Source organism: Gopherus evgoodei, unplaced genomic scaffold (genome assembly GCF_007399415.2).
Source record: "Gopherus evgoodei ecotype Sinaloan lineage unplaced genomic scaffold, rGopEvg1_v1.p scaffold_63_arrow_ctg1, whole genome shotgun sequence".
In the NCBI taxonomy this organism is placed as follows: domain Eukaryota; kingdom Metazoa; phylum Chordata; order Testudines; family Testudinidae; genus Gopherus; species Gopherus evgoodei.
This window is the reverse complement of record NW_022060084.1, coordinates 9,914-31,119: the sequence shown is the minus strand read 5'-3', so window position 1 is coordinate 31,119 and position 21,206 is coordinate 9,914. Positions and strand designations below refer to the sequence as shown.

The window sequence follows — 21,206 nt, the reverse complement described above, 5'->3', positions numbered from 1 at the left end:
TGCACTAAGCAGAGCTGTGCATTTCTGCCCAGCCGCCGGCGCCCCCGCCGGCAATAAGAAAAATTGCATAAGATGGAGCGGCCGCTGTGCTGGGAGGGAAAGGGAGTTTGAGCCACCAGCAGGCAGCCCAGGGGTTCCCCGGGGTCAGCGCACCGCTGGCAGCCCGAACCTCTGGGCTCCCTGCCAGCAGTGGAGGGCTGACCCAGAGAACCCCTGGGCTGCCTGCCGGCGGCGGCGCGCTGACCCGGGGAACTCCTGAGCTGCCTGCCGGCGGCGGCGCACTGACCCGGGGAACCCCTGGGCTGCCTGCCGGCGGCAGCGCGCTGACCCGGGGAAACCCTGGGCTGCTTGCCGGCGGCGGCGCACTGACCCGGGGAACCCCTGGGCTGCCTGCCGGCGGCGGCGCGCTGACCCGGGGAACCCCTGGGCTGCCTGCCGGCGGCGGCGCGCTGACCCGGAGAACCCCTGGGCTGCCTGCCGGTGGCGGCGCGCTGACCCGGGGAACCCCTGGGCTGCCTGCTGGCGGCGGTGCACTGACCCGAAGAACCCCTGGGCTGCCTGCCGGCGGCGGCGCTCTGATCCGGGGAACCCCTGGGCTTCCTGCCAGTGGCAGCACGCTGACCCGGGGAACCCCTGGGCTGCCTGCTGGTGGCGACGCACTGATCCCAGTCTCCATGGAAAAATTGAATCTCTGAATTATGAACCATTATCTAATTCCTACGATAGCACAGAGGGTTTTTATCACAGACTGCCTTTGCTTATGGGTGGACAAACTTCCATGAAGCCTGAGTATGGGAGACCCAGCGAGAAATCTCCTACTCCCAAACAGGAATTTCATCAGCCTTCCTTACCCGTGCAGCAGTTCCATCCCTTGCCTGTGCCAGGAAATCACACGGATTGTGGATGTGTGTGTGAATCTTCAGATTTGACTCCATTGAACGGGTTTTATGTTTATTATGGCCAAAGTGGATACAGTGGCTACTCTCACTGCTCGGTTTACCCTAAGGACGAGCTTTCGCAGTCTACGTGTGAGGGGCTCTTGGTATCTCCAACTTCCTTACCATCAGGTACTCCTTTCCAGCCATTTCCCTGGTGTAACTCTCCATACTGTTGTGGAGAAGGAACAGCTGTTAACAGTTACAGCCTTTGTGGAGTTATGCATGTGCCGGAGAGCAGGATTAGCAGTGTGCATACAGGACGGAACAGCTACCCCTACAAAATGCCTTTTGCAGCAGAAAGTTGCAAATCTCTGTGGCAGGACACCCTGCATCACCTGCCCACCCACTCTCAGGATGCCCTGTGTCTAATGTGAAACCAGCTGCAGAACCAGTTTCTCACTTGCTGACTCCCAACTCGGAACCCCAGACCATGGCCCGAGAGAGTCCACAGAACTCCAAGTGCCCCAGTGGCTCCAAATCTGGTCTTTGAAATACTATGAGTTGTTTACATGCCTGTGATAGCAAAGCAGCAGGAGGTCACTCTCATCCAAAGCAGCTCAGTGCATCAGCAGGAGGAGAGCAACCAACTGCTGGATATCCGTGGGTGCAGCCTGCGAAAAGGCTGTGTATGTTGTGAATGAGCCAGAGCCAGCTGTTCGTAAGAGCTACAAGGCCGTGGAGATGGGGAAATTATCTGGGTACGAGATACGGTCCTTTTGAAATAAGGACCACGAAAGAAATCTATGCCTTATGTGGCAAAGATATCGACGCTGTGGGAAGACCTGAAAACAGGAACGCTAATGATGAGTCTCCTGTGGTATTACAGACCAGAGCACACTCAGGGAGGTTGCAATCCCAGCATGCATCAGAATGAGATCTTTGCATCCCGACATAAGGATGAAAACAGTATTGCCTGCATTGAGGAAAAGTGCTATGTTCTGACCTTTGCAGAGTACTGCAGATTCTGTGCCTTGGCAAAGCATCCTGTCGAGGGGATCCCAGGCAAGAAAACAATGATGGTTCCTCCGTCAGAAGACTATTCCACACCTCTACATCACAAAGTCCCAGAGGAAACTGATCCTGATCTGTTTTTTCTCTGCCGCCATGTCAATGATTTTCAACATGGGCGCATCTTGAAGAATCTGCAGTAACAAAACTCTTCAGTCTAGCTATGGTGATGACAAGTGGCACCAAAGAGGTAGTGGCCGGTTGACCGTCTGGGACATCCATGCATGCTCAGAAACTTTTTTAGTACTGCTTGCAGGCCAGAAGGGGCAACTCCTGCAATGGCTGGTGAGTCCTATGGCAGGGGAGGGCACTCAGCCGCTGAGCTGGGGATTATGTAAGATGAGCCCGGCGAATGACCCAGACGCCTTCCTGGGGACTTTTGAGCAGGTAGCCACAGATGCCAGGTGGGAGAGGGCAACCTGGACCCTCCGACTCGCTCCTTATTTGACTGGGAGGCTCAAGCAGCGTATATGGCATTGGGGGAGGAGCAAGACAGACATTATGAGGCCGTAAGAGCAGCAGTTCTGAATCGAGTCGGCCTGTTGGCAGAGCGGTACCGGCAGGAGTTCCAGTCGGCCTGGTGGACATCAGTAATACAGCCCCGGGCGTTACCCAGAGGCTATGGGACTGGGCCACGTGCTGGCTGAGGCCAGAAGCCAGAGCCGTCCTCAGCCATAGGCAGAACAGGTAGTCGCTTAGGGCACCACGAGGTCTGAGGGCACCACTCTGCCGGGAGCCTGGACAGACGGAAGCAGTGGAGCATGTAAGAGCAGGGCTGCTGGGTGCTAGAGAGACTTGAATGCAGCACAGTCTGAGGAGGGGATTGGCTGCTGGGGTCTCAGGGAAGGGGTGGGGGAAAGCGTGAGGTGAGGCAGGCACGGTAGCTCTGGCACCAGTATCTTTTGTTGTCCCCCATAACATCCATTCTTCTTCCCCCTGCCCCATGGAGCACCCCCTCCTTTCTCCCTCCCCCCCCAAGGAGCACCCCCCTCTCTTTCTCCCCTCCCCTCCATCAGGGCTCAGTTGGGTGAGGTGCTGCGCGGAGGGGTGGGGGAAGGCGACTGGCTGGCTGCCTGCTGAGGAGTGAAAGTAACTCACTTCCTCGGCAGGCAGGCAGGACTGGAATGGTCACACAGGGCTGGGCTGGGGATAGCCAGATAGTATGTGCGAAAAATCAGGATGGGAGTTGGGGCAGGGTGAGCAGATGTCCCACTTTTATAGGGACAGTCCCAATTTTGGGTCTCTCTTAATATAGGCTTCTATTACCCATGTAAACATCTGCTGTTGTGGTTCACCCTCTCTGGGGCGGCTGGGAGCCAGGCCACTTCACTACCCGAGTCCAGTGTGCTGTTGAGTTAGCCTGGTGGTCAAGAAATGGACAGGAGCTCAGGCCCTCAGGCAGGGGCTGAGCCGATAGTCTCATCTTGGAGGCCCAGGCCCTAGGTCAGAGTGGGGCAACAAACAATCGTTCAGGGCTCAGACCCTCAGGCAGGGGCTGAGCGAACAGTTCAGTATAAGCCTGCCTGAGCGTCAGGGCAAGGGGGAGACAGCCACCTGTGAGTGGGGTGGCAGGGGGAACGCAGGCCCACCCACTCCTCTGCATCCCAGCCCAGGGTCCTAGCAGCGTCAGGCAGCCTGCTGCTGTGTCAGTGGAGATTCTGGCCGCAAAACACTGACATTGGCTCTGAGTGTGTTGCAGCCAGACTAGGGTCGGCTGCCCCTGGGCTACTTCCGACCTCCCCCTCTACCAGTACCTCTGTCTTGGTGCCATCCTCCGGCGGCCAGGCAGCTTCTGAGCCCTGAGGCTGGGCTTTTATACTTCCTGTCCCGCTCCTTGACCTCTGGGGGTCGGGCGCCGGCTCCAGTGACTCCACCCACTTTGGCATCCGTAAGGTCTTATCCCTCTCTGGGGTGGCAGGGAGACAAGCCACCTCATTACAAACCCACACGCCTGTCCTGATTTTTCACACTTGCTGTCTGGTCACCCTAGACGGGGGTAACTGGTGCCTATATAACACAAAGCCTAAATATCAGGACTGGCCTATAAAATCAGGACATCTGGATCTGGTCACCCTAGCTGGGCAGCGCGTCTCTACCCCGGGCTGGCAGCGATCCATCTCAACCGGGGGGAGCTGCAGAGGGCAGAGAGAGCTGCTGCGGCTCCATTGGTGCCCCGTCCCTGAGATCAGATGCTGTGCTAACTTCACCATGATCCGTTGGCTTGGTGGTGGTGCCCATTGGCGTGTGATCAGACCTGAGAGTTTGCTGCTGCTGTTGCCACTCTGCACCCCAAGAGCTGGATTTTGGGGTCCTGCAGTTTTCCACCTATCTCCTCCTCTACTGCAGCTGTTGGACCAGCTGGCTGGGGGGTGAGCCAAACATGAAAGCAGTGCTGAGTTGCCATTTAGATTGTCATTTAACAACTTTGTTTGCTAAAAAAGCTTGCTAACAATCCTGAATTCAATTTCAATTTTTTTTTAAACAAAATCAGTATCTTAGCCAAAAACAGAAAATTAAGTTGTTGACAATTATGTGTCACAAGTTTGATATGGGGAAGGGAGTGAGCCAGTTTTCATCAGAGAAACAAAAAATGTTGACTGACTTTCCTATAGCCCTGTTACTGCTAAATAGAGCCTTCCAACAACTGTAATATGCTCATCTCCTTACTAGTGTATAAAGCAGGGGTCAGCAACCTACGGCATATGTGCCAACGGTGGCATGCGAGCTGATTTTTGATGGCACACAGCGGTGGGCTGAGTGGCTCAGCCTGCCGCCGCTCTGGGGTTCCGGCTGCCGCCCCATTGCCAGCCGGGGTCCTGGCCGCCGGCCCCACTCAGTACCTGCTGCAGGCCTGGAAACCCCAAAGGAACCCCAGGCTGGCAGCGGGCTGAGCAGGCTGGCAGCTGAGACCCCAGCTGAGCCACTCAACCCGCTGTCGGCCTGGGGTTCCATTCACTCAACTGGCAGCAGGCTGAGTGAGACAGGTGGCCAGGATCTGAGACTGGCAGCAGGCGGAGCGGCTCAGCCTGCTGCTGGTTTGGGGTTCCATCCGCAAGCTCCTGCCAGCCAGCATCCCGGCCGCTGGTGCCCCTCAGCCCGCTAACAGCCCGGGGTTCTGCTCACCCAGGCCAGCAGGAGGCTGAATGGGGCCGGTGACTGGGACCCCGACTGGGAAGGAGCTGGCAGCCGGATCCCCAGAGTGGCAGCAGGCTGAGTGCTGCTGGCACTCCAGACTGGCAGCAGACTGAGGCACTCAGCTCCACGCCGGCCCTGTTCAGCCCGCCACTGGCCCGCTCAGCCCGCTTCCGGCTGAGTGAATGGAACCCCGGACCAGCAGCGGGCTGAGCAGGGTCAGCGGCTGGACGGCAGAGCGGCAGTGGGCTGAGCGGGGCTGGCGGCTGAAATCTCAGACAAGGATCCCAGGCAGGGATCACACTACATTGATAAGATCTGCATTTTAATTTTATTTTAAATGAAGCTTAAATATTTTAAAAACCTTATTTACTTTAAACACAACAATAGCTTATTTATATAATATAGACAGAGAGAGACCTTCTAGAAACATTACCATGTATTTGTAGCAGGGTGCTGGTGCAAAGGCACCTAATTAGCTCCTGCTCAGCCAGCCCCAATCAGGAGAAATAGATTGGGGCTGGGGAGAAGTCTGGTGCCTGGCCGTTAGAACTGGCTGCACCTGCAGGCCTAAGGGTTGAAGGCAAAAAAGGCTGGCTGGCAGCCAGAAGAAGGGGGGTGATGGCCAGGGGAAGGTCAGTCTCTAGGCTGAGGGCAGACTCTGGGTGGAAGAGGAGACTGTAAGGCCTGATCTGTATATAGCATATCACTGGTGGTGGGAGAACACGTGTAAATAAAGCCACGGATGCTGCAGAAGAAGCAGCCTCTCTGTGCTTTATTGGGGCAGCCAGTGGGCCTCAGGAAGAGGGGCGGGCGGAGGAGCTGTTACAAGTGGGGGCTTGTCCGGGGTCTAGTGCCAAAGACACAGTTTGGCGACCCGGCAATGGAGAGCACCCTGCAGTAGCTCACCGAGCAACAGACAGAAATGCAGAAGGCACTTCAGTCCTTCCAGCAGTCCCACCAGGTGGAGAGGCAGGCTCTACTCGCTTGGCAGGCAGAGCAGCAGAAGGCCCTATAGGACTTCATCAAGGAGCAGTTGACCGTGCAGGAGCAGCTCCTGCACAAGCTGGTGAGTCCTGCTGGGGGAGCAGGTATCCAGGCCCCAGGCCTCAGCCTCTGTAAGATGGCTACAGCTGATGACCCCGATGCCTTTTTGGGTACCTTTCAGCAGGTGGCTCTGGGCGTGGGATGCGACTGGACAATCTGGGCCCTATGGCTGGCCCCCTATCTCACTGGGGAGGCACAGGCCGCGTATATGGCCCTGACAGATGCCCAAGCCAGGGACTATGATGCAGTGAAGGCAGCAATTTTGGACCGCCTCGGGCTTTCGGCCGAGATGTATTGGCAAAAGTTTCTGGCAGCCTGATGGGCAGGGCGCATGTGACCACGGGCCTCTGCTCAAAAATTAACAGACTGGGCAACATGGTGGTTGAGGCTCGATGCCCACACCGTGGGACAGATAATGGATCAAGTGATCTTGAACAGTTTATACAATGCCTCCCTGACAGTGTGCGGGTTTGGGTATGGCGACATCAGCCGGCCACCCTAGAAGCCGCCGTGTAGAGAAAGGAGGAATATGCAGAGGCTGACTTCCCACCGAGGTAGCATCGAGCTCCGCGGGACACAGAGGGACGCAGGAAACCCTGTGAGCACGTCGGAGTGAAGCCGGTAGACAGGCGAAGGGAGGAGCCCACGGGGCCCCTAGCCGCCCGGGGCAGATTCTATGCTGGCAGTGTGGACAGCTAGGACATAACTTCAAGCTCCTCTCCACAGTGCCAAGAGGGTTCAAAAGGAATTGGCTGATATCACCTTAGATCCATCTCCCAATTGCAGCGCTGGCCCCAAAGGCGATAACATCTATGAATGGAGATCAACTATACTAGGATCTCCAGGCTCCACTTTTCTTCTTTGATATCACATTGACACCAGAACATCCCTTCAAGCCTCCAAAGGTTACGGTTCAGACAAGAATCTATCACTGTCATATTAACAGCCAGGGAGTGACCTGCCTTGACATTTTAAAAGACAACTGGAGTCCAGCACGAACTATTTCTAAAGTTCTCCTTCCACCTGCTGCCTTCTTACAGGCAGCAACCCTGCTGATCCCCTGGTTGGAAGTATTGCCACTCAGTATATGATTAACAGAGCAGAGCAGAGCAAGACAGAACAGCCAGACGGGACCAAACGATATGCTCCATAAAATGGATTTTTGTCCAACTCTTGCATTATTTGTCTGTGATGGAAAGAGCTGCTTATTGGTTTTGAAGTGGAGGGAGGGAGGGTGCTGGTAAAGAGGAGGGTATTTCTAGAAAAGATTTTATTCAGTCTTTTATTTCCTAAGATGTGGTTGTTGTAACTTAAGGTATCTTGCTACAGTAGACAGCTAGAATTGCACAGAGCATATTGTAAGACTGTCATTAGTTCAGCAATATTAGCTCACATAAAGTACCAGGAAGAATGGAAACCTAGTCTTTTTTTTGGTTCAGTTGCTTGCGATATGTAAAAGATAAAACAGCTTAATTTTGTACAGGTACGCATGTTGACGTTGATGTAAAAGTCCTTTCAAGACTCTACACACTATGGGTTTGGTTTTTGTAAAAGATGTTGGGATACTTTCCCCCCTTGGGAGGGTGTGCTGGTATTTAACAATTCCTTTTCAAAGACTCATCTCATATAAAGAATAAGAGTAGAATACAGTTAGTAAGAGAAATTTTCGTTTTAGAGGCCTAATTGGTGTTTCTCTGTTCTTTGCTGAAAATTGTCGAATGAATCTCTGTAACAAGCCCAAGGCCAAAATCCCAGTTCTCTAAGACCTGGAGAAGGATTGAATATGCAAGGAACCAATAAGAATGTTAAGGGACAGAAAGTCTGTACCAAGGGATGATAGGAACTTTGGGAAAACGATGTTTTCTTAAGTCATAGCCACTGATCCTTTCCTCCCTTGAAATCTTGACTGTGCCTATGCAAATCTTGCAGGAATGTCTTTTAGCAATGAAAAGCACAGTCTATAAAGGTCAAGCTAGGCAGTCATTGTCTTTCTAGGTGGTGGGTAACTTTGAGGGTTAACAGAAGAGACCTAGAGATTTGGCCAAGAAAAGGCCACTCCTAAAGGAAGCATAAATGGAGTGGAGGAGGAGGAGGAGGAAACCAGACATGCCAGACTTGCTTTAGGGAACAGAACCAGATCCCCGTCCCCTCTTCTGCTACAATCACCGCTTCATTGCTATTCCTTTCATCAGCCGGGGGGCTGGGGAAACATTCATCTACTCTTCACAGGACTTCATAGACCCCAAATGGAGAGAACAAGCATAGCAGTGAGAGAGTGTAGCTATCAGCTATGTCTCCCTGTGCGTCACTCATCGCAAGTTTTGGAGGTGGAGTCTCCCCAGCTTCCCTCTTTTCTCTAAGTTGCAGGAGTCCTGGGCCAAGATCTTTCTATCCTCCAGAAGCTTAGAGAGATGGTGCCGGGCCTCGTTAGTACTAACCAGAGCCTCCATTTCATTTTCAAGCCAACTCTGGAGAAAGACAGGAGATGATAAACCAGGAGTGGCCAAACTGCGGCCCACATCTGGCCCACCAGCTTTTAAATCTGGTCCTTGAGCTCCCACTGGCGAGCGGGGTCACAGGCCACTCCATGCAGCTCGCGGAAGCAGCAGCATGTGCCGCCTCTGTCTCTTATGCATAGGGGCAGCCGGGAGCTCTGTTCCACATGCTGCCCCCGCCCCAAGCGCTGCCACCACAGCTCCCATTGGCCGGGAACCACAGCCATGGGGAGCAGCAGGGACGGCACCTGCGGACAGGGCAATGCACAGCAGATCTGCCTGGACACAACTCCATGAAGGAGCTGGAGGGGGACATGCCACTGCTTCAGAGAGCTGCTTGAGGTAAGTGCTGCCTGGGGCCTGCACCCCTGGGCCACCCCCCATGCCTCAGCCCCCTGCCCAAGCCCTGATCCCTCTCCCTCTCAACCCCTTGGTCCCAGCCCAGAGCAGCCTCCTACACCCCAAACACCTCATTGCTAGCCCCACCCCAAAGCCTGCATCCCCAGTCGGAGCCTTCATCCCACCCTGCACTCCCTCCGCCCCAGCCCAGAGCCCCCTCCCACACGCTTAACTCCTTCTTTCTGGCCCCACCCTGGAGCCAACACCTCCAACCAGAGCCTTGGCTCCTTCCCACACTCCAACCCCAATTTTGTTAGAAATTGTATGGCTGGCCATGAATGCTATACCCAAAAAGTTTGCCTACCCCTGTAATAAATTCTACTGGACATCGCAACAGTGGGTCTTCGGCCACCCACTTCCTCCTCTGAACTCTCCTCCATGTCTAGGGGCAAATAAACTATGTTGCCTCTATTTACTTCTATACAGGACAGGAAATTCCATAGCCCTCCCCAGTTTTACACCCATCTAACCCAGCCTCCATCAGTGGGCTAGTCAGGCAACCTTTGTGCTAGCTCATTATTCAAAGGGGTGCATCAGGCAGGGCACCACCATGCTGACACCCACTTTTACTCAACCAGCAGCTCCTTCCATTCCTTGGAGTGGGCTCTCTTTCCATTTATCCACTACTTCACGCTCTTAGCAGCTTGTTAGCAGCTGCAGCCTGCAAAAAACCCACCCCACATACAATCCTTTCCCCTCCCTGCATCCCTAGCACAGTGGAAACCGTTCGGCTGCTTAGCTTAATGTGATTCACAACTCTGGATGCAGGACTCCAGGCTGCTGAAAGCCAGTCAGGAAGCATCTGCACAGTGACATGCTAACCGAAAACATGGCTGCTCTAAGCTTTAGCTGTGGAGTAGTACATCTACATTTATAAGAATCCAGTCTTCCTTCACTGACCACTTGGAGAGCAGATCCAGATGGCATGGCCCTGCACGCAAGGCAGTATTAAGCAGGAAGGAAACGGCTGCCTGACCTGCTTTTGGAATTACTGATGCCAATAGCCTCTGGAGGAGCAAACCCCTTAACTAGGGTCATAGCCATATTACAAGCCTCTTGGTTTACCTTTCAAATGCAGCCAAACTGTCTCCAGAATACACCCACTGCAGGGGTGTACCAGAACCAGAGCTCTCAGTTTAAAAGCATTTTTGTGTCAAAGCATTTCTGCTTCTAGACCTTGTGGTTGAAGAAAACCTTCAAGAAATGGACCCAGAGCAAACTCTCTTCTCATGTCTGCAAACAGCCAGAGACAAGTTCTGCACAGTGTTAACTCCACCCACTCATGCCAATGAGAAGTCTGAAGCCTAATGTCAACCTCTTAAACATTAGCCATCTCACTGGTGATCAGTTTAGCAGATTCAGCTGATGTGCTCAGCCATCATTGTTGGAACAGGTGGTAGACTCTAGGGCAGGCAGTGCAATCAAGAATTACTGGGTTAAAGACGTAGGGAACCATCTTGATTTACAGACGTGGAAACTAAGTTATAACAAAGTCAAAAAAGCCCAAGGCTTGGATTGAATGAGTAGCATGGTCAGGTTTGACTCCCAGGCCTATGCTTATACTATAAGAGCCTCCTATGCATGCCATCATTAGCGGTGCTAGTCACAGAACTACAATTACAGGAGTCTTGTAACCAGTGATGAGCTGCCAAAATCTTAATAACCAGTTCCCTATAAAAAGTTCTGATTTAAGGAGAGGGCGGGAGGAGACATACTCATGGGGCTAGGGGCCCCTGCAGGGCCTGGGCCAATTGCCCCACTTGCCCCCTCCTCTCCCTTCTGGCCAGCCCTGGAGCTTGCAGCACCCCCACCCAAACACGCACACACACCTTGCCGGGCCACTCAAAAAGCGGCAGCAGGACAACTCCAGAGCTCGGCTGGCCACGCTGCAGCTGGGGGGAAGCGAGGGAGGGGCTGGGGGAGCCTCAGCCTCCCCAGCTGGGAATCCTGGGAGCAACACGATGGTCCAGCCCATGGACTGGAGTTCTTTGCTCACCTCCTGGCCCTTTAGCAACCGGTTAATGGGAACCGGTGGGAACTGGCTCCAGCTCACCACTGCTTGTAACACAGGGCGATGCCAACCCAATCAAATGGAAGCTTTCACTATCTTCTAGCTGGAAGTTGCTCCATTAGATGGAGCTCAGGGGCTGCATATGGCAGTGTTAGTTACCCGAATCTCCTGGTTCGGGTTTGGACACTGTGCGCTCTGTAGATTCTTTCAGCTTCAAGAGTTTTGACTGTTCATTCAATTTGTTCTTTAGCTCATTCATTTGCCCTTCCAACTCCTGGAGCCTTTTCCTGTGTCGTTCACTCAGCCTGCAAGAATCGCCCTAGATATATATGCCTAGTAGTGCTGTTCTCGAGGAACTGACTCCCCTTCTCCTTACTGTGAAACCAGACCCAGAATAGCCATCCCTCACTCAACCCAGGGCCTGCCCATTGTATAAAGCAGGGCTTAGAAGCTCAGGCTGTGCTTCTCAGCAACTCATTCAATCCAAAGGGAAGGGTGGAAGGGAGATGCACACTAGGAATCTATTTCCTAGGGTGTAAGTAGAATGGTTGACGCTCAGCAAGCTAAGAACAGCTCAGCCATGAGGCACGTTCCCTTCAGGTGAACAAGAGCCAATTGCAGTACAACCACAACTTGAAACTCCCAAAGAGACAGACAGCAGCTAGCCCAGACCCCGGGTTAAATGACTCAAGCTTGGAGGGTTAACATGATGAAGCTAAAACCAACAGTGAAGACATTCAGGCTTGGACTGGAGCCTAGGCTCTGAGAGCCTCCTTCTTCACCCGTTTTCAGAGCCCGGGCTTCAGTTCAAGCCCAAATGTCTTCACTGCTATTTTAGCTCCACAGCGCAAGCCTGACTCACTGGATCCAGGCTCTGAGTCTCATCGCTGCAGGTTTTGGGGTTTTTTTTGGCAGTGCAGACATACCAGTAAAGTCTGGAACTAGAATGCAGGACACTCCCAGTTAATCAAAATTTCCCTTGATCTGAAACTTCTTGTTATCTGAATCCACAGTGCATTCCCCCGGTAGCCCACTAATAACGTCTCAATTAACCTCTTAAGTCTAAGTAATATTCAGCAATGAGCATAATTCATACTACACCAATGCAACAATATATCCACTCACAGTCCGGTCCCATGGCTGCAGCACTGTATCCAGTTTGAAAGTGCAGCCCGTAACTAGTTATATCCACAGCAGCATCTCGTGTCAGCCCTCTGTCTGTTACAGCTATCCCCTATTCCATTTTGTTTCTTACAGCTGTCCCCAGACTCCATTTTGTTTTCTGTTCTCCTGTGGCCGCCCTTCCCTGGCTGTTAAGTTGTTTACCAGGGCCATTGCCCTTCTCAAAGGGATGGCCACTTGTGCTGCGTGCTAAGTGGGACCACTGCCCTGTTCAAAGGGTTAGTCCTGTTGTCACCTCGTTGAGCCTGGGCTTGGTGTAGGGTAGGCAATGTCCAGAGCTGCAAGACCTAGTGTGTTTTTAAAATCCTGGGCATGAATCATAGGCCTCATGTGCTCTTGAGTCACCTATTGCACAGGACTATGTCCAGGCATGTCTCTGGGCTTACCTTCAGTTTTTTCCCTGTGCCCCCTCCCCTGTGACAGAGGGAGCCTATCAGGATTACTGGCAGGAAACTGCCCAAGTTTGCTTTTAAAACCAGACATTTTTGAAACACACCTCAGAAAAGTTCCTGCATTACTGCCTGGTCTGATCAGACAGGGGTTCTGGGGGGTCCTTTCTCCGCTCTCGTTTTATTTTTGAGCATACCCCTGTTTTTTGAACGCCACCCCCCGAAGAACAAATTGCTACCTGAGAGATCTCCTGATTATTGAGACTGTACCAAGCCCTCCTTGCCTCTTCTGATGTTGCTGCTGCTTCTGCCTTTGCTGCTGCCTTGGGGACTGGTAAGAATCCCTCTGAAAAACTTTCTATACTTTTATTTTATTATTTTAGCTGCTGGCTCTGTTTCCCCAGCACACAGACTCAAGCTAAACCTTGGTCTGTGTCTTAAAACCTCTTTTAAACTCCAGGGCTCTTTGCCGCTAAAAATTAAGTTTGTGCCACTGCTAAGCTCTGCTCCTGTGGGCTTTGCCTTGGGGCTCTCTGCTTTCAGCTGTATCCACCGCTGTATCCACCATCCCTTGGCTTCCTTGGGAGCTAGGTCCTGGACACATACCACTCTGCCCTCTGTAATCTCCCCATAGCATAAGGTGCACCATAGGTCTTGTTTTTTTTAGTTTAATAAGTCATAGTTTGTTTAGAGCTTGTAAGTTTCAACTGCCTTGTTATAATTTACTGTTTTGTTGCTCCGTATAGTTGCTTGTTATAGCTTTGCTTAGAATTGTGATATTTTGTTGTTTTGCCTAGTCGTTGGTTAAGATAGATAAGGTTTTTGCTGCTTGAATTCATCTCCCCGCTGTCCCGATCTCTTCCTGAACTTTCCCGTGTCTGTTTTTCCCCTGCTCCAATCTCCCCCTCTTTGTGCTCCTCCGTGTCTCCCTGTTATAACCCTTTGCTGCTTTTCCCCCGCATCTGCACTCCCTCCGAACTTCCCAACTCCTTGCTGCTTTCCCCCTTGCGTCTGCATCACCCTCCGAACTTCCTAAACCCCTTGCTGCTTCTCCCCCTGTATAACTTCCCTAAACATTTGCTGCTTTTTTCCCCCGCATCTGCACTCTCTCCGAACTTCCCAACCCATTGCTGCTTCTCCCCCTGTGAAACTTCCCAAACCCTTTGCTGTTTTTTTTTACCTTTGTTTTTGGTGTCCGCTTGTTGCTTAAACCTCTCTCTAGCCCTTCTTTACACTTCTCCGCTGCCCCTCCCCTACCGAAGATCACCATCACACTGCTCCGTTGTCCTTGCCCTACAGGGCTTCAGTTTCTCTCGCTGCTTCCAGCCGCTCGTCTGCGTACCACTAATCACTCACTTCCCCTCCCCCGTTTCTTGACCCAGCCTTTATATTGATATTGTATTGTTGTACTGTAACTCACATTTTACTTGTAATTATAACACCCCATTGGTTGCCTCCACTTTTCTGATATACTTTGTATTTACATTGATGCCACTGTGTTACATTGTGTATCTAGCTATTAACTCATATAGAAGCTACCATTTTATTTTGCATTTCTTTTGGGTACGCTTTGCATTTCCACACTATATCTAGAGTTGCTTATTGACTGTACTGTATCCCATTGTGCTGAACCCCACTTGCTGTAGCCCACTATTAGAACTCCCTACACTGTTCAATAAGAAGAACCCCCCTCATCGTTGTCTATTGTAAACACCCTATATACCCCATCCCATCGTCTTTCATTATTAAATTCCCACCACTTCCTTTTTTTCCTTTAATAAAGAAATTAATTGGAACCCCAGCTGTGTGGCAATTGCTCGCCAAGATCCCATATACCTGCAGGCAGGGACACATTCCTCTCCCATCACGGAGCCCTGCAGCCCCGGACATGACCCCTCCCAGGGACCATTAATGCAGGAATTTCCCTGATATTGGAATCATCACCGAGGGGCTGTGTCTGGTCATAGCCCAGGGCAGGCAACATATGCAGGAGAGGGGCTGACACACAGAGCTCACTGGCTCATAGCCCAGAATGACAACAGTAGCCAATTCGGTAAAGCAGCTTCCCAGAGTGACTTCAGCCTGCAACTCCCACTGTATCCAGACCTTTCCCTCCCAGTCCAAAGCTAGAACCCAAGTCAAAAGAGTACTTCTGTTTATCTGACTGGCTGATTAGCCAGAAGTTTCAGCCCGTCTTCAAGCCATCTGGAAAAACAGGAGTAGACTCTAATTCTAGTCTTATCGCTAGCCTCTTTAATCAGCAGACAGCAAAGCACTACAAAGATAAACAAGTCCTTCCCAACAAATCAAATCAAGTATGCATTATTCTTGTTTTATTGATGGGAAACCGAGGCACCGAGAAGGGCAAGAACTAGCCAAGAACAGAGTCTGCAGTTGGGCTAAGAATGATTCTTTGGCTCCCTGTTCTGGGTGTTCTGCCTCAAGGGCCTCCCCGTCCTCATTGCAACTGCTAGCAGGATGCACTAGGTCAGAATAGATTCTCTACAAGAGAAACTGAAAATTTACTCATTCAGAGTTGAGGGTATTTCCCCCCTCACACTCTATGCCAGCCTGTAGAGTAAAAACCTGATACAGCAGGCCCCTTCCTAGCGCCCAACGTGAACCCTTCCACAGCCTCAAAACACATTCATTGTCTCAATGAAGTAGTTAAGTTTTGACAAGAGATTCCCCAGAGCCGTCACTGTCTGGTAAGGGTGTGAATGGAATTCTCTACCTTGGGTCATTGTGTAGTGTGGTGATAAAAACTACACCCAGCACCTGAAGAGTGCTGAGCCAGCAGATTCATCACCTGGGATATTAGTCATGAAGCAGACAAGCCATTCAGTGCAACAGTTTGGAATTTAGGATTTGCTGTTTTATCCCAGTTACCAGTATGTGCAGCAGTGGCCAGCAGGGCTTTATTTGCCAGCCCAAGTGCTGCTGATTAGAGAAACGAGCCTCTGCTGGAACCAATCTACTTGGCCTTCCTAGCCAGCCTTGCTTTGCCTGGTTAACATCCTTTGCAGTGTGAAGTGCAAGGATCAGCTCTTCCTTCTCTCTTCACAGGCTGCTGACCTCTGACTCCAGGCCCTTGATATTAATCTAGGAAGGAGACAGCAGCGGAGAGCGTCAGGTTACAAGTCTCAAAATCCCAGCGGATAGGGACAAGGCTAGATAAGGCCTTGGGGAGCCACGGTTCCTTTCAAGAGGTTGAACTACTGCACTGTTGTCAGATGGATCAGAAGACCTCCCCATGCAGCAGCTGTAGGAGCCAGACCAATATACACCTGCAGTTAGCCTGTCAGCCTGGCAGCCAGATTTTGATCAGTAAGCCAATTCCAGCACTAATAGGAGAGAGAAAGCTATGGCAGCAGCGACGGAGTTCCATGGAGGCTAAGCAGTGCCACTGCAGAAGGACAAACCTGAGGAGTGAGTTGGAAGACTGGGACTACATGGCACAGTCAGTGGCCAGTGTCCTGATCAGAAGCAGAAAGGATGGTCTGCTTCGGAGACCCATGCGCATTTAGTCACCGTAGTTCTGCCACCTGTGGGCATCTACAGCTAGACGACTACCATGGTAGAAAGTAACTATAAATGCCAATCACACGGGATTAGGGGATGGGAAAGATACAGGTACTGAATGAATGAGAATATTTACATAGTCAAAATCTGCAGGATATCAGACTCCCCACTACTTACAGCATCAGATTCTTGCTCAGAGTTTGCCATCAAGTTAAAAAATCACTTAGAAAAGTTAGATGCCTGCAAGTCACCAGGGCCTGATGAAATGCATCCTAGACTACTCAAGGAGCTAATAAAGTAGGTATCTGAGCCTCTAGCTATTATATTTGGAAAATTATGGCAGACAGGAGAGATTCCAGACGACTGGAAAAGGGTAAACATAGTGACTATTTATAAAAAGGGAAATAAAAACAACCCAGGCAACTACAGACCACTTTGTTTAACTTCTGTGCCAGGGAAGATAATCGAGCAAATAATTAAGGAAATCATCTGCAAACACTTGGAAGGTGGTAAGGTGATAGGGAATAGCCAGCATGGGTTTGTAAAGAACAAATCGTGTCAAACCAATTTGATAGCTTTCTTTGATAGGAGAACGAGTCTTGCGGATAAGGGAGATGCAGTGGATGTTGTGTACCTAGAATGTAGTAAGGCATGGTTCCCAATCCTGCTGGAAAGGTATAACAAGTGGGGTTCCGCAAGGGTCTGATTTGGGACCGACTCTGTTCAATATCTTCATCAACGGCTTAGATATTGGCAGAGAAAGTAGCTTATTAAGTTTGCAGATGATACCAAACTGAGAGGGACTGCAACTGCTTTGGAGGACAGGGTCATAATTCAAAGTGATCTGGACAAATTGGAGAAATGGTCTGAAGTAAACGGGATGGGATGAAGGAGAAATAGGATGAAGTTTAAGAAAGACAAATGCAAAGTGCTCCACTCAGGAAGGAAAAATCAGTTTCACACATACAGAATGGGAAGAGACTGTCTAGGAAGGAGTACGGCAGAAAGGGATCTAAGGGTTAGAGTGGACCACAAGCTAAAAATGAGTCAACAGTTTGATACTGTTGCAAAAAAAAGCAAATGTGATTCTGAGATGCATGAACAGGTGTGTTGTGAGCAAGACACGAGATGTCATTCTTCTGCTCTACTCTGTGCTGGTCAGGCCTCAACCGCAGTATCGTGTCCAGTTCTGGGCACCGCATTTCAAGAAAGATGTGGAGAAAATGGAAAGGGTCCAGAGAAGAGCAACAAGAATGATTAAAGGTCTTGAGAACATGACCTATGAAGGAAGGCTGAAAGAATTGGGTTTGTTTAGCCTGGAAGACAGAGGGGACATGATAGCAGTCTTCAGGTATCTAAAAGGGCGTCATAAGGAGGAGAGAGAAAACTTGTCCATCTTAGCCTCTAAGGACTGTGCCAGGAAATCCAACCCCTCATGCACACACCCAGGGGCAGTAACAAAGTCCCAGCCTGTAGTTTCAGGTTCCTTGCGTTGCGCAGCCTGTCTCGGAGTGGGGTGCATGATGCTTCCCCCTATCGTGAATGACCTGCTCCCAAGATGTAGGGTGACCCAGCTCAACAGAATGCCACATCCCTTTCCTGAAGGAGGAGCTGCAGGAGCCTGGCCGGTGCAGGACACAGGAAGGGGGCTGAGGTTTAACCTCTTGCAGCTGGTAGAGGTCCCCCTCACACATGCTGGGAGGCTGGTGCTGGGGCCAAGGCTAGAGCTCAGCCCACGCACACCTAGACCCTCGTTTGGCTCTGACACATGTGCTGGTGCCTTTTGGGTTTGTTTGTTTTCCTACAAAAGTGACTTACATGCATTGGTTTGTAGGAACTGTTCTTGCTCCAGAATTCATGGCCAGGCTGGCTCCCTCACAGGGGTCCTGCAGCACCTGCCCCAGAGACAGCTGGAAACAGAGTTCTGGACTGAGGGGGGGGAGCTTCGTCTTGTACCCTCCCCTGATCTCCCACCGCCATTGGGATGTTCCCACTGGTCCCAGACTCGTATCCATGTAATTGGCTGTTTGGAAATGTAGGGGAGGGATAATTCAGTGGTTTGAGCATTGTCCTGCTAAAAACAGAGTTGTGCGCTCAGTCCTTGAGGGGACCGTTTAGGGATTGGGGTCAAAATCTGTCTGGGGATTGGTCCTGCTTTGAGCAGGGGGTTGGACTAAATAACCTCCTGAGGTTCCTTCCAACCCTGAGATTCTGCGATAGAACAAGAAGCAATGGGCTTAAACTGCAGCAAGGGCAGTTTAGGGTGGACCTTAGGAAAAAGTTCCTAACTATCAAGGTGGTTAAACACTGGAATAAATTGCCTAGGGAGGTTGTGGAATCTCCATCTCTGGAGAGATTTAAGAGTAGGTTAGATAAATGTCTACCCGGGAGGGTCTAGACAGTATTTGGTCCTGCCATGAGGGCAGGGGACTGGACTCGATGACCTCTGAAGGTCCCTTCCAGTGCTAGAATCTATGAATAAGAATAGGGTTGAAACTCCAAGATCCTAAATTGATAATACAGTAGAGACTTAAAAATCACAAGCTAACATCCCTTGTATGGCTTATAACCCCTGATAGTGGACTGGAAGCATGTGGTTGTTTCCTAGTTCCACTTTTTGTTCCCTCGACAGAAAGTGTATGGCCTGCTGCAAAATGAGTAGTGTTCCAAGAATATGTTGAGCACCTGTGCCTCTGCCTCTCTTCCTTTACATCCCCAGAAACTCTATGACAGTAAAGCTATTGTGATGGAATTGATGTTAGTTAATGCTAATGGGATCCATCTTAATTTGTCCGCATTAAGGAAGGTGAGATTGTCAGGGAATGTGGCTGTTCCGTATGGTGCCATGTCCCAACAGAGGGTGTCTCCAGGATCAAAAAGGACTTTACAACACACCAGGTGCTTTCTATAGGCCTTCATCCTCTGCCTTTTGCTGTCCTCCATTTGTGGAAACAGTGATGTATCCTTTTTTCTAAGTGAAGTAAAATTAATTTATGTGCTCAATGTCCCTAAGAGTGAAACCATAGCTCTCAACCCTACTCAGTGTGACTGCAGTGACTGAGTGGCCTTCCTCCGAGAAGGAGAGGGAGGGACACTTACACGCCCCTTGAAGGGCAGAGCCCAGATTGCCCTGCTCCCCTCACCGGAAGTACCGTGGCATGGCCGGAAGTAGAAAAGTCTGGCCAGACAGCACGGTTGGGGGAGAGCATGTGAAGGAGGATGATGCTCAGCTTGGTCTCCCAAGGCCCCAAGAGGAACCTGCGCCATGTTGTTCCCAATTCCCAGACGCAGACGAGGACTGGCCCGATCTCTGCCCCGGCAGGGACAGCTGATTCTGCCCCTGCCAGGGCCCTGGCCTGGGACACAGTAGAGTAGGGTAGGCCCACGTCCCCCTGCCACTCCACCCCGAGGTGGCTGACTCCCTACGTTGGGCAGGGAGGCTCTAGCTCTAGCTCGGCGCTTCCTGGACCAGTAACCTGAAAGACTGTTTGTTTGCAGGCTGCCCAAGCCCACTCAGTGCCCAGAAAGCCCTGATAGACTGTGGTTAAAGGCTGACTACTTGAGCTATCCCAGACCAGGTCAAAGCCTGGTAGTGACTATTAATCACCCAGCTCTACCGTGGGCTCTGGACTGTCTCACAGACACTGGTCCTTGCCAGACAGGGTCAGATCGAGTGGCCTCCCTACGAGCGGGAGAGCGAGGGACACTTACAGTGACATTCTCAGAACACATCGGTTTGTGAAGTCACAGCTACTGCTTCTCACTGGACTAAGGAGATGGCCTATAGGAAGGTGGATGTGGGTTTTTTAATTACTATACAGGATTCCTATGAATAAAATGTAAAATCCTTTAGCATTATTTTGAAAAGAGAATATAAAATGCAATGCCATTTTCTGACCTGCTCTGAAAGCTGCTTTTATTTTCTGTCTGTGCAGCTTTTTGTCAAAATGGTGGATGCTGAGGCAATCCAAAAGATGGCTGGTGTGGTTTTTCATAGGGTCTGAGAAGTGAGTTTTAAATTAACTCTCCTCTCTGTTCCGGACATATGAGGAGATTTGGCTTTCTTTAAATGTGCAAGTCTCCACTAACTTGTGAAGACTTGAGTCCAGGATTCCACAAGAGCTGACCTCAACTGAAAAGAGAGCAGGGAACACCACACTCTGGCATATTAGACTAATATGATGTAGGAGCTAGCTCTCAAATGTGTCTTTAAATGTAAATACATTTGAAGTTAAAGCTATACAAAAATTGTTCATGATCCTGCTTCTGTTGAAGTCAATAGTTTTGCCAGATACTGACTTCAGTTGGGTTTACTGTTTTACTGACCGAAGTCTTACACGATATAACTTTTTGTATATACAGGCTTTGCAGCTCATGTTGAACATTAGGTACCAAGAAAATCCAGATGTTTTCCCTCACTTATTTTAAGGTTTTTTTTTAACATTGTAACACCTTGCGGTTAAGAGGAATAGTCTGCTTTCATTTAAAGCTGAGGAATGTACCTACTGTAATATGCTTTGGCTGAGTTAAATCAATAGGCCAGGGGTTGGCAGCCTTTCAGAAGTGGTGTGCCAAATCTTCATTTATTCACTCCTATTTAAGGTTCTGCGTGCCGGTAACACATTTGAACCTTTTAGAAGGTCTCTCTCTTTCTAAGTCTCTAGTACAAAGCTAAACTATTGTTGTATGTAAAGTAAACAAGGTCTTTAAAATGTCTAAGAAGTTTCATTTAAAATTAAATTAAAATGGAGATTTAATCACGTTACTGCAGTGGTTCTTAACCTTCTAAAAAAATCTTGCATGTCTCGCACTCCTAGAAAGGGCATCTAGTACCCCCAGGGGGTGCGCGCACCCGAGGTTAAGAACCACTGCGCTAGACTGATTAGATCTGCATTTTAATTTAATTTTAAATAAAGCTTCTGAAACATTTTAAAAATCTTGTTTACTTTACATACAACAATAGTTTAGTTATGTAATATATATATATATAGAGAGAGAGAGAGAGAGAGAGAGAGAGAGAGAGAGAGAGAGACCTTCTAAAACATTAAAATGTAGTACTGGCATGTGAAACCTTAAATTAGAG

General features: G+C 50.3%; 1 pseudogene; it reads left to right on the top strand.

The window, feature by feature from the left end:
- The first annotated feature begins 72 nt into the window (after nucleotides 1–72).
- On the top strand, nucleotides 73–2,089 carry LOC115643579 (annotated as a pseudogene).
- The last annotated feature ends 19,117 nt before the right edge of the window (nucleotides 2,090–21,206 follow it).